General features: G+C 43.2%; 1 protein-coding gene across 2 annotated transcripts in view; it reads right to left on the reverse strand.

The window, feature by feature from the left end:
• Positions 1-14,386, reverse strand: part of LOC137631830 (UDP-GalNAc:beta-1,3-N-acetylgalactosaminyltransferase 2-like) — an 85,054-nt gene that overhangs the window by 58,013 nt on the left and 12,655 nt on the right. The gene's annotated exons all lie outside the window — the stretch shown is intronic.

Consider the following 14,386-nt stretch of genomic DNA (forward strand, 5'->3'; position numbering starts at 1 on the left):
TTTTCCAGAATAAAAAAAAATACTGTTTACTATACTGTACTGTACCATATATTAAGATATATGAGAAAACAAAAAAAAATATATACTGATGTCAGAAATTCACCTTACTGTATTTCACAAACATTATTTTAACCTTTTTACCCCCAAAGGACGTACTGGTACGTTTCACAAAACTCATCCCTTTACCCCCATGGACGTACCGCTACGTCCTTGCAAAAAAAAATGCTATAAAAAATTTTTTTTTTTCATATTTATAATAATTTTTTGAGAAAATTCAGGCATTTTCCAAGAGAGTGAGACCAACTTGACCTCTATATGACAAAAATTAAGGCTGTTAGAGCAATTTATAAAATATATACTGCAAAATGTGCTGGGGAAAAAATAACCCCTTGGGGGTTAAGGGTTGGAAATTTCCAAAGAGCCTGGGGGTAAAAGGGTTAATTATAAAATTCATTATTCCTATACAAGCTTAATGTCCATATTGCTTCTCTCTTGTGGCTCTTTAAATGTTGACGCCTACCCCAAAAATAAAAAATTCCCATTTTCTTTCCATGGGAAATACCTCCCCGTTTGGCAAGCATCAAGCCAATCCAGTGGTCAATAGCAACTATCTAGGCATTGTTATGTCATAGTTCCCTTGTCTTTCAGGCTTGAAGTTGAAACCAGATCAATAGCTTTTTGACATCAATAGCCAGTGGTAATGATTGGTTTATAGGTTTAAAATGCCGTTCATGAATGGCAGAGGCAAGGGACAGTGACATTGCCCTCTCGAGGAGGACAATGCCCTAGAGACTGACCATATATACATATGATCAGCACCCAAGCCCCCTCTCTACCCAAGCTAGGACCAAGGAGGACCAGGCAATGGCTGCTGATTACTCAGCAGATAGACCTATAAGCTTCCTCAAACCCTCCATCTGTAGCTCACAAGGATGGTGAGGTTGCAACGACCAAAGAAACTAACGAGTTTGAGCAGGACTCGAATCTCAGTCTGACGTTCACCAGTCAGGGAGGTTACCACATCGGCCACCTATGCTAAGTGGGTAAAGAAATAATGAATTCAATAATTAACATTCTATTTATTTATATAAACCTCCACTGATGTTCATATTGCTGACTCCCACTCTCTCATGGAGATGGGTGAGTGAAGGAAAGAGATAAGAAAAAAAATGGCCTAAATTGATAAACTTCATCAACCACCACAGATTCATTTTAATAGGCACCAATACTATAACCAAGTAAATTCATAATTGCAGAGTTTCCAGATTAGATTTCAGACATACTGTATGCATTCCCACTATCAAGATTTTAAAACCAATTACTGTACTTGTATAACTATTACAACCTTGAACTTCCTCATACATAAAATTAAAAGCATAATTTGAATTAATTTAAAAAATATAAATTAAAGTTAACATTCTTGTCTAAAGTATATCGCCCATATTTACCACAACACTTAATGCCCAGTAAATTTCTTATAATAAAACACTTCTTCCAGATAAAGTCTTGTGAAAACCAACTAGGTACGACACTAAGCTGATGCCTAAAGTCCTTTCCAAAGTACAATATTTGTAAATATGGAGAGGAAGCTCCACAACCATTCCATGAATATGAACCTCTATGTCTTTCATCTGACTCAAATCTGACTCACTGTCTGTCTGTCACTAAACCCTTTCTAAAAACATAAAATGATATTTTGATTATAAAATAAATTTTTGAATATACTTACCCGGTGAATATATAATAGCTGACGTCTCCGACGGCTCGACAGATTCCAAAAACTCGCGAGCGATCGCCATGAAGGTTGCGGGTGTGCCCACCAGCGCCGACTATCGGCCAGATACTGCATATACTTGTAAACAGCTCCAGTTCTTCTCAGTCCCCTAGGTCTCTATCGGGGAGGAAGGGAGGGCCTTTAATTTATATATTCACCGGGTAAGTATATTCAAAAATTTATTTTATAATCAAAATATAATTTTTAAATATTAAACTTAGCCGGTGAATATATAATAGCTGATTCACACCCATGGTGGTGGGTAGAGACCAGTATTATTACAATAAAGGCGTATATGCTTAGAGTTTTTGATAGTTATATCATAACAAAACCCAAATAAATATAGGTACCTGGTAAGGAAGCTGACTCTGACGATTACTCTGCCTTGTTAGTCCGCTTTCCTCACGAAGCCCAGCCATCCTCTCAGGATGCTGAAAGACTCCCAGGAGCTGTTATATCCAGGGCGACAACCCATACAACAGGACCTCATCAAGACCCTTAATCTGGGCGCTCTCAAGAAATGACATTTGACCACCCGCCAAATCAAAAAGGATGCGAAAGGCTTCTTAGCCTTCCGTACAACCCAAAACAAGATTAAAAACATTTCAAGAGAAGATTAAAAGGATATTGGAATTAAGGGAATGTAGTGGTAGAACCCTCACCCACTACTGCACTCGCTGCAACGAATGGACCCAGTGTGTAGCAGTCCTCATAAAGAGTCTGGACGTCTTTTAAGTAAAATGAAGCGAACACCGGCTTGCTCCTCCAAAAGGTCGCGTCCATAATACTTCGTAGAGATCTGTTTTGCTTAAAGGCCACGGAAATTGCTATAGCTCTTACTTCGTGCGTCTTGACCTTAGGCAAGCAACGATCTTTTTCACTCAAGTGAGAATGAGCCTCTCGGATTAAAAATCTAATAAAATACGATAAAGCATTTTTAGACATAGGCAATGAGGGCTTCTTAACTGAGCACCACAAGGCCTCAGATCCACCTCGTAAGGATTTGGTACGAGCTAAATAAAACTTAAGAGCTCTAACTGGACACAGTACTCTTTCAAGCTCGTTGCCTACGATCTCTGACAGGCAAGGTATATCAAACGACTTAGGCCAAGGACGAGAAGGGAGTTCATTTTTGGCCAAGAAACCAAGCTGAAGTGAACATGTGGCTTTATCTGTAGAAAAGCCGATGTTTTTACTGAAGGCATGGATCTCACTGACCCTTTTAGTCGAAGCCAAGCACACTAAGAAAAGCGTCTTGAGGGCGAGATCCTTCAGGGAGGCTGAATGTAATGGCTCAAACCTGTCGGACATTAGGAACCTTAGGACCACATCTAAGTTCCATCCAGGAGTTGCCATACGACGCTTCTTAGAGGTCTCGAAGGACTTAAGGAGATCTTGGAGATCTTTATTATTGGACAGATCTAAGCCTCTCTGTCTGAACACAGAAGCCAACATGCTCCTGTAGCCCTTAATAGTGGGAGCAGAGAGGGAGCAAACATTTCTCAGATGCAGGAGAAAGTCTGCAATTTGGGCTACAGAGGTACTGGAAGAGGAAATGGATGATGACTTGCACCAGTCTCTAAAGACTTCCCACTTCGACTGGTAGACCTTGATGGTAGATGCTCTCCTAGCTCTCGCAATCGCTCTGGCTGCCTCCTTCGAAAATCCTCGAGCTCTTGAGAGTCTTTCGATAGTCTGAAGGCAGTCAGACGAAGTGCGGGGAGGCTTTGATGAAGACTCCTTACGTGGGGCTGCCGTAAGAGATCCATCCTTAAAGGTAGACTCCTTGGAACGTCTACCAGCCATTGAAGTACCTCTGTGAACCACTCTCTCGCGGGCCAGAGTTGAGCAACCAAAGTCAACCTGGTCCCTTCGTGAGAGGTGAACTTCTGCAGCACCTTGTTTAGGATCTTGAAAGGTGGAAAGGCATAAACGTCCAGGTGAGACCAGTCCAGCAGGAAAGCGTCTATGTGGGCTGCCTCTGGATCTGGAACTGGAAAGCAGTAAGTCGAGAGCCTCTTTGTCAGAGAAGTCGCAAAAAGATCTATGGTGGGTTGACCCCATGTTATCCATAGCTTCTCGCACACAGTCTTATGCAACGTCCACTCCATGGAGATGACTTGTCCTCTTCTGCTGAGGCCGTCCGCCAAGACATTCATTTTCCTTGCACAAATCTCGCCAAAGGAGAGATGTTACTTGCCTTAAATGGAGTTCCTTCTGATCCGTGGATCAAAGACCCGAGCATTCCAGACTGTCCAGTGGAGCTCCCTAACCCAAATCCGATGCATCTAAAAACAACACATGGTTTGGGTTCTTGATCGCAAGAGAAAGACCTTCTCGAAGTCTGATGTTGCTGTCACACCAAGTCAGACATGTCTAGACTGAGTTGGAGATTGGGAAAGAGATACTCTCTAAGCCCTTCTCCTTGTTCCAATGGTTTAGGTGAAATTGGAGAGGGCATAGGTTGAGTCTCCCCAGAGAGATAAACTACTCCAGCGATGAAAGAGTTCCCACGAGGCTAGATCAAACTCTTACAGAGCAACTGTTTTTCTCTTGCAAGTGAAGGACTTTTAACAGAGCTTGTTCCATTCTTGCGGGAGACGAAAAGGCCCGAAAAATCAGACACTGTATCTCCATTCCCAAATAAAGAATAGTCTGGGATGGGGTACTGAAAGTTACAACTTTTCTACGTTCACTATGAGACCTAGCTCCTTGGTTAGGTCTAATGTCCATTAGAGGCTCTCCAGACAACGATATAATGACGACGACCTGATTAGCCAGTCGTCAAAATAAAGGGAGGCTCTGAATCCTCAAAAAATGTAGAAAGCTTGCTACATTTTGCAAGGGCCTTGTAAAAACAAGAGGAGCAGGAATGAGGTCAAAGTACAGTGCTCGACATTGGTACATTACTTTCCCGTCCACAAACCTCAGATGTTGTTGAAAGTTTGGATGAATCGGGATGTGGAAGTATGCATCCTGAAGGTCGAGAGAGACCATCCAGTCGCCTTCCCTTAATGCTGCCGAGACAGATTTGGTAGTCTTCATCGTGAAGTTTGTCTTGACAATGAACACATTGAGCGCACTTACATCTTAAGTACTCCTGCAGTGAACGTGGCTGCCAGATCATTGGAGCCATCCCTGATAGCCTTGTTTATGCATGACATAATTGTACAGCAAAACTTCAAACGCTCGAAAAACTCCTAACAGGAGATGGTCTAGCTCTGAAGCCGACCATAAAATCTTGGAGCGTCTCATGGCCAGGCGACAGGGAGAGTCTATGAGGCTTGAGAAGTCTCCCTGGGCAGAGGCAGGAACTCCCAAGCCGAGAACTTCTCCCGTGTCATACCAGACGCTCGCTCTATAAGCCAGTTTAAAAAGGAGGGAAAGCAAAGGCTGTCTCCCCCAAACTCCTCCTGGTGATCAACCAGTCGCCTAGCAAACGTAAAGCTCTCTTAGAAGAGCGAGAGAGCACTAGCTTAGAAAACAACGGCTTCGAAGTAGCTAGGCCTAGTGTAAACTCTGACGAAGGCGAACGAGGAGCAGCAGTTACAAAATGGTCCGGACAAAGATCCTTAAAAATCAGCATGATTTTTTTTTTTTTAAAGTCCATAGAGGGCTGAGAAGCTTTAGGCTCCTCTCCGTCTGACAAAGTCCCCTAAGGAATATCAGTAGGAGGGGGATCAGCAACTTCCTCATCTGAAGGAACCTCGTCCGACAATTGCCGAGTCTCATGAAAAGGAGAGACCTGCCGCGGTGGCAATGCTTGACAGGCAAAGTCCACACGCAAAGGAGCAGCAGTAGCAGTCAAGGAAGCGACGTCATGTCGCTGCTGAAAGGACTGACCAGCAACAACAACAGGAGTTGATGGACGCTCGACGTCAAGTCGAGACTGCCTTGACTGCCTAGACTGAGCAGTAAAAACAACCCTTGACTGCGGTGCTTGACGCTCAATGTCAAAACAAGGCAACTGAGCTGGTTGGCGAACGTCCTGAACGTCAACATGAGACTGTGGCAGCGGCTGAACGTCAACACGAGGCTGCGGCAGCAGCTGAAAGTCAACACGGGACTGCAGCGAGTGAGGATCCAAGTCACGTGACTGACGTGACAAACTACCGACATCACGTTTCATAACGTCTAAAGGACGAGTAAATGCTCGTTTGGGCGGCTGACGGCCAGAGTCTCGTTTAGCGTAACGGCGACTAGAAAGCGAAGGTTCATCGTGAACCTGCTCAACGTCATACTTCTCCATAAGGGAGGCAAGCTTACTCTGTATGTCCTGCAGGACAACCCATTTAGGATCAACGGGAGTCGGAACGGGCCGAGACGACGGTAACGTCTGTGTTGGCAAAACATTGCCTTTACCGCTACCCTCGGACCCCGTGTTACGCTTGCGTTTAATAGGCGAACCGTCTTCCGACGACTGCAAAGGGTCAGAGCTGTCCCCATGGCTACAGCCAGGACGCTGGACCTGTCCTGAAGGGACTGACTTTCGCTTAAAGGGTCTAGAAACCTTGCGCCAAGGTTTCTTTTGCGAAAAGTCTTCGGATGACGAGGAGAAACTTCGTCTCTCCTGTCTTATGGCAAGGACGTGCTTGTCGAGCAACGTCTGATACCTTTGAGGGAACGTCTGTTCGTTGGTTTACACTCCTCACTCCCTTAGGTCCTACGACATTCCTTCTCCCTGGTGCATGGGAGCCTGAAAGAGGTCTCGGACTAGGCAAGTGACAAGCACGAACAAACGAACCCTCCGCAACACAGCACATGTTTTCTGGCACTCACTTCACTGATATCGTATTTTTCAAGAATTTCACATTAGGCATGAATAAAACTGATATCTACCTGAAGCACGCAATTCTCCCTTACATCAAAAGGTTATAATTGCGAAATGAGTCGTATAATGTAAGCACATTAGTACAAAATGAAACACACATGCAAAAATCAAAAAAACATATACATATATATCGAATAAAACGGAAATATATAAAGTTAAAAAGGATCAGTGACTGGGGAGGAGACTAAACTTCTAGTTCACTAAAGACTACGTTTTCAATCTCTCACCGTACAGTGCCTTGGGACGAGAATAAAAACTAAAAACGTTTTATCCTTTCTCCCCGTACAGAGACTTGGGACGAGAGTAAAAAACTGAATCGAGAACAACGTTACTCGCTCCCAAACTCCTTACTTGGGACGAGAATAAAGATCGGATCGTTCTCTCTTTCTCTCTCTCTCTCTCCGTCTCTCTCTCTCTCTTGTCACACACAAGAGAATTGCCCACTCACCCTTCGTCAATAAACAGGTTATTTGACCAAAGGAAAAAACTGAAAGGACTAAGAAATTGAAAATTAACAAGTTCCTTTAAATTAGTATTTAAAACACTTCAGTTTGAAAGAAGAATGAACAAAACGTCAAAATCGATTTACTCTTTCTGCAAAGTGAAACCGTGATTCTCTCTTTCTCTATCGTAACGATAGAGCGCAAACTGCGTCGCATAAATAAACCAAACGTTAGTTCATCTTTGAAAAAACAGCACGAAGACTATTCAAAGAATATCTTTCTAAAAATATTTTCTAAAAAATATTAATTTCATAACTCTTACAGAGCAAATGATTTAAACTTAACGAAAATAAAAGTTGAATGGGCTCAACGTTGTTTAACTTCGGTTTCCAAGTTAGGACCGCGTACATCTCGGACTAGGGGAGGAATAGGTAAAGGCCGCATATAAACAAAACATAAAATTTATCTTGATGTTTAGTATAAATGGAAAGCTAATCGAAGAGGCCTAATAAAGGCGGGTGAGATATAAAATATATAGAGGAAAATCTATAATTATCAACAATAATTTATAACGTGATAAAATAAATACTAAAAGCCTAAAAACACACTTCCGTACACTGAGGGAAGGGTCGGCCATCTTTACTCTATGGAAAAACCAGAGATAAAAAAGCAAGGGCAAAACACTTTTACTCTCCTTTCAAAAGCATTTCTTTTGAAGATAGTATTGAATAATCCAACACGGCGAAAGCAATAAAACCAAAACCAAGTACTTCACCAATTCGGTAGAAAACTCGAGGTCATAAAGCGAGTGGAATCGACTTGTCGATGAAACCGACAGAGAAGAACTGGAGCTGTTTACAAGTATATGCGGTATCTGGCTGATAGTCGGCGCTGGTGGGCACACCCGCAACCTTCATGGCGATCGCTCGCGAGTTTTTGGAATCTGTCGAGCCGTCGGAGACGTCAGCTATTATATATTCACCGGCTAAGTTTAATATTTAAAATTTACAAACCAATCAGGATAATATTATTCTAATATTTCATTCTTGTATGAATAAAACTTTACAGCTCTCGCAGTACAAAGAATCTTTTCTCTGACGTATCATCACCTTGTTGGAAAATTAAATCCAACATTTAATTCTTAAAATAATTAATTCTAAAAATAAGTCAAGATATAGAATTGTCTTCCCACCTCCTAAATAAGCCTGAAAAGAAAAAAAACCTGCTATCCATCATTGTATTTATTTGATGCTAAAACTAAAAGCAAATTTTATGACAAATTTGGAAATAATTTGTATTTTTCCTAACTGCAAACCTGAGTTCTTTACTATAAATAGAGGTAGATGTTAATGTAAGCTGGCATACAGCTATAAAACATTTAACGAGGGGACAACCGTCCCATTTGGGAATGGATGGGTCTTTTCTTAGTATCATTACTGGATTTTTAAATAATGCAGATGATGTTACTCTTTTTGCATTAATTCTATCTCCTGAATGTAGATCTATGGTTGCTGAATCCCTTCATAGAGATTTAGCTAAAATTAGTGCATGGTGCAAACTATGGGGTATGAAGATGAATCCTAACAAAACTCAAAGTATGATTGGTGGAGGACAGTGGCTCCTCAACATTTAGTTCTCCGCATTGATAACGTTTCCTTAACTTTGTATGACTTTTAAAATATTAAGTGTGATTCTTGACAGCAAATTTACTTTTGATATACAAATTATAACTGTCTCTTCTTCAATTCCACAAAAAATTGGATTATTGAAAAAGTTTTATTAAGATTTTCAGAGAAACAATCTATTCTTAAGAAGTGTTTTAATTCTATCATTTTAACTTGTTTTGAGTACTGTTCTCCTGTTTGGTTGCTGCTGCCATGAACGAGCAGGTGACTGCTGGCGCGCGCGCGGGAGACTGCTGGCACGCTCACACGGGAGACTGCTGGAGCGCTCACACGGGAGACTGTTGGTGCGCACGGGAGACTGCTGGCGCGTGCGGGAGACTGCTGGTGCGCGCGCGGAAGGCTGCTAGTGCGCGCGAAACGCTGCTGGCACGCGCGGAAGGCAGCTGGCGCGCGAGGAAGGCTGCTGGCACGGGCGCGAGGAAGACTGCTGGTGCGCGCGGGAAAAATGCTGGCGCGTGCGGAGGACTGATGGGGCGCGAAGAAGAGTGCTGGCACACGCGGAAGAGTGCTGGCGCACGCGGATGACTGCTGGCGCACGCGGATGACTGCTGGCGCACGCGGATGACTGCTGGCATGCGTGGATGACTGCTAGCGCGCAGGCGAACGCTGGTGCGCAGAGTTCGCTGGCGCGTAGGACAACAATGGCACACGCGGAAGACTGCTGGCGCACACGGAAGAATGCTAGCACACGCGGATGACTGCTGGCGCACACGGAAGAATGCTAGCACACGCGGAAGACTGCTGGCGCACACGGAAGAATGCTAGCACACGCGGAAGACTGCTGGCGCACACGGAAGAATGCTAGCACACGCGGAAGAATGCTAGCACACGCGGAAGACTGCTGGCGCACACGGAAGAATGCTAGCACACGCGGATGACTGCTGGCGCGCAGAGTTTGTTGGCATGCTGGCGCATAGGACAACGATGGCGCGCATGGAAGACTGCTAGCGCACGCGGATGACTGCTGGCACGCAGGCCAACGCTGGTGAGCAGAGATCGTTGGCCCGCAGGAGAGCGCTGGCGTGTAGGACAACGATGACGCAAGCGCACGGGAGCGTGATGGAGAGCAGGAGAATACTGGTGCGCAGGGGAGCGCTGGCGCGTAGGAGAGCACTGGCGCGCAGGTGCAGGAGATAATTGGCGAGTAGGAGACCGAAGTTGTGTTGCGCCGGTGATCGTAGATTGATTGGTGCGCTGGCAAACTTTGCTCTCTGTGGCGAGGTTGCGCTGGTAGGTCGGCAGGTCAGCTGGTAGGACGATCAGGAACTGGGATGTACCCTTTGGAAGGACGAACATCCAACAATTGGGATCGCGAACGATCCACAGAAGAGTCCACGACCGAAGTCCAAGGACTACCTGCAGCGCGAGGTTGCGCTGGTAGGTCGGCAGGTCAGCTGGTAGGACGATCAGGAACTGGGACGTGCCCTTTGGAAGGGCGAACATCCAACAATTGGGATCGTGAACGATCCACAGAAGAGTCCATAACCGAAGTCCAAGGACTAGCTGCAGCGCGAGGTTGCGCTGGTAGGTCGGCAGGTCAGCTGGTAGGATGATCAGGAACTGGGATGTGCCCTTTGGAAGGGCGAACATCCACAGTAGCATCATCAGGAGAAGGTTCAGGAACAGATGATGCCCATGAAGCCCAATAGCAATCCTCGGAAGAGGAGTCTCGCGAACGAGAGAGGTCATCACTTAGCAGGAGAGACTTGCCTAAGACTAGGCTCCACCCCCGAAGGAAGAGAGACTCAGCAAAGGGGGAGTTGTAGTCTAGGCAAAGACAGTAACAGCAGTCGGAATCGATGAAGTGATGAAGATGAAGGAAGTTCTCCCTCGGAAGGGAGAAACAACCTTACACCTGGGGAGGAAATTCTACCTCAGAAGGGAAAGTTGTCCAACCCCTGGAGGCGAACCTCCTGGTAGCGCTCTAAGATGATCTGACGAGCGCTACCTGAGGAAGCGTAGCCGGAGCTAGTTCCTCGAAGATGAAGTGCTTATCAGGTGTTGCCACGGGCGTACTTCTAAGAGAAGGGATGACGCCCATGATGACATCCTCTGAGGGACGGCAGTGACAGCAGATTCCACAGGCATGAACAGAACTGCTCTGCTTCGTCGGCACTCTTAGTTGAACAAAGAAAACCGCATCGCTAACTGAGGAAAAATAAAATAAATTATGTAACAGAAAATTCCCTAGGAAGGAACACCTAGTCCGCGATGGAAAGAGGGACCACCGAGGGAACAAACATAAAATAAGTATTACACCCTCCCTTCCCCAGTCGACATCGACAGAAGGGGAGCGGAGAGTAACTGTAATAAAACAAGAATTACAATTATTTAAACCTGGTAAAAATATTCACTAATAGGAAAAACCACTGATCCTCCGAAGGGAAGTGTTCCTCAAGGAGAAGAAGCTGAAAAGTTAAAATGACAATCAATTATAAATTCACTTAATTGAGACAAATAATCGGAAGCGCAACCAACCCGCGAACGAGAAAGTTGCTCCCCCCATTAGTACACTGTCGGAGGCCCATGAAAGGTGAACAGTCTTGAGAAGAGAAAGACCGTAGTCGATCTCTAAGAAGCCTCACTCCCTTCCCTCAGTAATCCATATGTTCCCCATAAGAAGAGGGAAAGGCAAAGGCAACAGTTGAACAAGGAGGGTCCAAACAATGACGATTCCCCTGCGGTGGCGGCCGAGTCAACGGTAGGTTATATGTCGACGGGGAAGACCGATGGACAAGGGGGGGGGGGAGAGGTCAGAAGGGAAGGTTTCTTGGCCTTGCGCAAGTGTCTTGAGGACCTGCCGTATATGTATCACACGCACAGCACAAACACTGAAAAGGAAGCTTACAACATTTCTATATATATATATATATATATATATATATAAATATATATATATATATATATATATATATATATATATATATATATATATATATATATATATATATATATATACATTAAGAAGGTTTTCATATATTATATTATATATATACTGTATACATATTAGAAAAAGTAAGTTAAAAGACAAAAATTAATGGCAGTCCATAAGAGGCGAGGAAGAAGAGCGGATGTAACCACTCTCCATCCGAGCCAAAAGTAAAGAGAGCTAAATCCCCGGTGTGTGAGTGGGAGTAGTAGCAAGCTACCCACCCTAACCCCCGCTAACTAGCGGTGTAGGTAGTTAACCCTCACTAAATTTTAATGGCTCGTCATTTCAGCTTCGCAGAAAGCAATACACCCCTAATAAATAGCGTAGGTTTGTATTCCAGTTACGGAACAAACACTTCTTCATATCAGTTGTTTCCCATTCCAGCCTGAAGTTTTTTTTTTTTTTGGCTGATTTTTTTCTCCTAATGTTTCTACGGCTTACTTAAATTAAAAAGAAATTGTACCTAAATCATATAGCCATGCCATTGGTCTGAAGAAATGTGCACTCTAGAATAATATTAGTAAAATGACAAATTCGAAGATAATTTGTATTTTTCCTAACCATACAAACCTTAGCTATTTACATTGGGTTTACCTTTTAGTGCAGCTGAAATGGCGAGCCAATAGAATTTAACGAGGGTGTATTACCACCGTGCTAGTTAGCCGGGGGGTAGGGGAGTGGTAGCTAGCTACCCCTCCCCCCCCTCACACACAGGTGAATACTCACTTTCACTTAGATGTAGGACTTGTCTTGGGGGACAGGGCTGGCGGGCAAATATGTGTAAATAGCTAAGGTTTGTATGGTTAGGAAAAATACAAATTATCTTCGAATTTGTCATTTGTTCCGTAACCAAAATACAAACCACGCTATTTACATTGGGTGACTTACCCCTTAGGTAGGGTGGAAAGTCCCCAGCCATACTGGCTTTGGCTTTATTATTATTATTATTATTATTACTATCCAAGCTACAACCCTAGTTGGAAAAGCAAGATTCTATAAGCCCAGGGGCTCCAACAGGGAAAAATAGCTCAGTGAGGAAAGGAAATAAGGAAATAAATAAATGAAGAGAATAAATTAACAATAAATCATTCTAAAAACAGTAACAACGTCAAAACAGACATGTCATAAATAAACTATTAACAGCATCAAAAACAAATATGTCATAAATAAACTATAAAAAGACTCATGTCCGCCTGGTCAACAAAAAAGCATTTGCTCCAACTTTGAACTTTTGAAGTTCTACTGATTCAACCACCCGATTAGGAAGATCATTCCACAACTTGGTAACAGCTGGAATAAAACTTCTAGAGTACTGCGTAGTATTGAGCCTCGTGATGGAGAAGGCCTGGCTATTAGAATTAACTGCCTGCCTAGTATTACGAACAGGATAGAATTGTCCAGGGAGATCTGAATGTAAAGGATGGTCAGAGTTATGAAAAATCTTATGAAACATGCATAATGAACTAATTGAACGACGGTGCCAGAGATTAATATCTAGATCAGGAATAAGAAATTTAATAGACCGTAAGTTTCTGTCCAACAAATTAAGATGAGAATCAGCAGCTGAAGACCAAACAGGAGAACAATACTCAAAACAAGGTAGAATGAAAGAATTAAAACACTTCTTCAGAATAGATTGATCACCGAAAATCTTGAAAGACTTTCTCAATAAGCCTATTTTTTGTGCAATTGAAGAAGACAGAGACCTTATATGTTTCTCAAAAGTAAATTTACTGTCGAGAATCACACCTAAAATTTTGAAAGAGTCATACATATTTAAAGAAACATTATCAATACTGAGATCCGGATGTTGAGGAGCCACCGTCCTTGACCTACTTACAATCATACTTTGAGTTTTGTTAGGATTCAACTTCATACCCCATAATTTGCACCATGCACTAATTCTAGCTAAATCTCTATTAAGGGATTCACCAACCCTAGATCTACATTCAGGGGATGGAATTGATGCAAAGAGAGTAGCATCATCTGCATATGCAACAAGCTTGTTTTCTAGGCCAAACCACATGTCATGTGTATATAGTATGAAAAGTAATGGGCCAAGAACACTACCCTGTGGAACACCGGATATCACATTCCTATAATCACTATGGTGCCCATCAACAACAACTCTTTGAGATCTATTACTTAAAAAATCAATAATAATGCTAAGAAACAACCCACCCACTCCCAACTGTTTCAGTTTGAAAACAAGGGCCTCATGATTAACACGGTCAAAGGCAGCACTAAAATCAAGGCCAATCATACGAACTTCCCGACCACAATCAAGGGATTTCTGTACAGCATTGGAGATTGTAAGAAGGGCATCACATGCTCCAAGGCCTTTACGAAAACCAAATTGCAAACTAGGGAGTAGATGATTACCTTCAGCAAACCTATTAAGACGTTTTGCCAGAAGACGTTCAAAAACTTTAGATAAAATGGGAGTTATGGAAATTGGGCGGTAATCAGTGGGACTTGAGCTACCACAAACACATTTACATAGAGGAGTAACATTACCAATTCTCCAACTAGTGCTAAAAGCTCCTCTTCTTGCTAACTTGCGCAAAATAACAGATAACTTTGGAGCTAAGAAATCTGCTGTCTTTATAAAAAACAAAGGAAAAATACCATTTGGGTCTACACCTCCATAAGCATCAAGGTCCATCAACAGAGCTTTAATCTCACGAGATCGAAAAGCTAAACTAGTTAGTTTAGCCTCAG

The sequence above is a fragment of the Palaemon carinicauda genome, chromosome 40 (genome assembly GCF_036898095.1).
Source record: "Palaemon carinicauda isolate YSFRI2023 chromosome 40, ASM3689809v2, whole genome shotgun sequence".
Taxonomy (NCBI): Eukaryota; Metazoa; Arthropoda; class Malacostraca; order Decapoda; family Palaemonidae; genus Palaemon; species Palaemon carinicauda.